Source organism: Agelaius phoeniceus, unplaced genomic scaffold (genome assembly GCF_051311805.1).
Source record: "Agelaius phoeniceus isolate bAgePho1 unplaced genomic scaffold, bAgePho1.hap1 Scaffold_109, whole genome shotgun sequence".
Taxonomy (NCBI): domain Eukaryota; kingdom Metazoa; phylum Chordata; class Aves; order Passeriformes; family Icteridae; genus Agelaius; species Agelaius phoeniceus.
In genome coordinates, this window is record NW_027509875.1 from 939249 (window position 1) to 941748 (window position 2500).

The 2500-nt window shown below is 78.3% G+C and overlaps 2 non-coding genes across 2 annotated transcripts in view; both read right to left on the bottom strand.

The window, feature by feature from the left end:
• Nucleotides 1-40, bottom strand: part of LOC143692927 (28S ribosomal RNA) — a 4322-nt gene extending 4282 nt beyond the window's left edge. Inside the window, exon 1 of the ribosomal RNA XR_013180466.1 lies at nucleotides 1-40. This exon is cut by the window's left edge and continues 4282 nt beyond it. This is a non-coding gene — a ribosomal RNA (28S ribosomal RNA).
• A 920-nt stretch (nucleotides 41-960) lies between these two features.
• LOC143692964 (5.8S ribosomal RNA) lies at nucleotides 961-1113 on the bottom strand. Its single transcript, XR_013180501.1, has one exon. It is a non-coding gene; the product is annotated as a 5.8S ribosomal RNA (ribosomal RNA).
• Between the last annotated feature and the right edge of the window lie 1387 nt (nucleotides 1114-2500).

The following is a 2500-nucleotide window of genomic DNA, read 5'->3' on the forward strand; positions in this document are numbered from 1 at the left end:
TGCTTAAATTCAGCGGGTCGCCACGTCTGATCTGAGGTCGCAAGCCCAAAGCTCGGCCGCGCCGCGCCGCGCGCACGCGCGCGCGCGCGGAGACGGCCGCCTTTTTCTCTCTCTCCCCTTACCGACCGACCGCCCGGCCGGCCGGCGACGGAGAGAGAGAGACGGAGAGCCCCATCCCGGAGACGAGAACCGAAAAGGGAAAAGCGCGGCAGAGACGGCCCCGCGCGGGAGGACCGGCCGGGCGGCGGCGGCGTGTGCGACGGCCTCGGCGAAGGGGAGAGAGAGGGGAGCGACGGCGCCCTTCGGGCGCGCCCCGAGACCGAGACAGAAGAGGAGGGGGGGGGGGGGGGCGCGGGCGAAGGGAGAGGAGGGGGGTCGGAACCCCCCCCCGTCCCCGGCGCTCTCGCCTCGCGCGCGCGGCAGCACGGCACGGTACCGCCGCGGTACCCACCCGCAGACAGCCGCCCGCGCGGGGGGGAAGGCCGGGGGCGAGGCCCGCGCCTCGCCTCCCCTTCTCGCCCCTCTCCCTTGCTCTCTTTCTCTCTCGGCCCTCGCTCGGCGGCGCCTTTCGACGCCGTCTCTCGCTCTCCCCGAGGCCGCCGCGCCGCCGCATCCGCGGCGCGGCCCCGCGGCGAGGACGAGCTCCGCCCCAGCGGCTCGCTCCGGGAGCGGGGAGCTACGGAGCGCTCCCCGAGTCTGCATTTAGGGGGACGAAGGCCCTCGCGCGGCGGCGACGACGACGACGACCGCGGCGACGCCCGCCGGGCCCGCAGGGAAGGGATCGAGGCCCGCCGAGGGAAGCGCTTCCCTCGCCCAACACCCCTGACCGCCTTCCCCTCCGGGCCACCGGCGGCACGCCGCCGCCGCCGCCGCCGCCGCCGCCCGCCGCGGGCGACGGGCCTGCGAGGCGACCCCAGCCGCGCCGCCGGGGTGGCCCCCGGACGGCGATTGATCGTCAAGCGACGCTCAGACAGGCGTAGCCCCGGGAGGAACCCGGGGCCGCAAGTGCGTTCGAAGTGTCGATGATCAATGTGTCCTGCAATTCACATTAATTCTCGCAGCTAGCTGCGTTCTTCATCGACGCACGAGCCGAGTGATCCACCGCTAAGAGTTGTCTGCCTTTCGGGCACCGCTCACGCCAGAGCGGCCCCTTTTTTGGTTTAGGACAATGCCGCCGAGGACGCGCGGGCGCGCGCCTGGCTTCCGAGACCGTACGAGCACACGGAAAACGGGAGGAAAAAAAAAGGAAAAAAACAAACCCACTCTCCGAAGGCCGGCCAAGAGGCGGGGGAGCCCGCGCCCCCGACCGCCTCCCCCCGCGAGGGGAGACGCCGACCTCACCCACGCCGTCCTTCGGAGGCGGCCCAGGCGCCCGGGCTCGGCCCGGCCTCCGCGCGGAGGGCCGGGCGGCGCGCGCCGGACACGCGGGGGGCACAGGGCGGCCCGCCCGCTTCTCGCTTTCACGGGACGACGCGCACAACGCACACGGCACGCGGCCGGGGGCGCGCGGCCGTCGGCCCCCGCGCCGCGCCGGCTCTCCCCTCGGCCCCGACGCCGCGGGCCTGGCGCGGAGCGCCGCCGCGCCGCCGCGCGGCCGGCGTTGTCTCTCTCTTCCCCCCACCACCACGGGCACGGGCCTTTCCCCTGGGCTCGAGACGGGCACGCGACGGCGACCGGCACAGCCCGCCGGCACGCCTCCCGCGGGACCGCTCCCCCGCCGGGCGGGCGGGCGAGCGACCGGCGGACGCGCTCCGCCGCCGGCCCCGGAGGCGGGCGCCACCGAGAGCCGAGCCGGCGTCGCCTGCGCCCGAGGCCTGCCGGACGGCAGACCCGGCCGCCGCCGGGGCGGCACGCGCCCGGGACCGCCGCCGCCGCCTCGCACCGCCGGGGCCCCTCGCCTCGGGCACGCGCCCGGCGGAAGGCGCCGCGGCGGCTGAGCCGGGGGGCAACGCCCGCTCTCCTCGTTCGCACGCGGAGACCGGGCGGGGAGGAGCGCCCCCGCGGCCGCCCCCGCACGCCTTCCTGCGCGGCCCACACGCGGCCGCGCGGGCAAGGGCGACGGAGGCGAGGCGACGAGCGGAGCCCGGGACGGGACCGCCGCCGGCCGACGGCGGGCGCCGTCCGGCCGACCGTCCCCGCAGGGAGGGACACCCGTCGAGCGGCGCCGCCGCCGCTCGCCACGGGGTCGCCCGCGCTCGCGGGCCTCCGCCGCCGGAGGGCCCGCCGAGCGCTCGCCCCCCCCCCCACCGGCGGGCGGGGCGGTCGAGCCAGGGGACGGCCGGCGGACGACGGCGCCGCCGCGCCGCGCCTTCGAGGAAGGAAAGGCCGTCGAGGGGAAGAGAGGCGCCGGACGCGCCGGACGCGGCGCCGCCGCGCGCGCCAGAGACCGCGGCGGCGGGCCCAGGAGAGAGAGCGCGGGCGGGCCCCGGCGGCCGTCGCCCCGCGGCCGAGGAAGGGGCAGAGAGCGCGCGCTCTCTGCCGGGCGTCGCCCGTTACCACG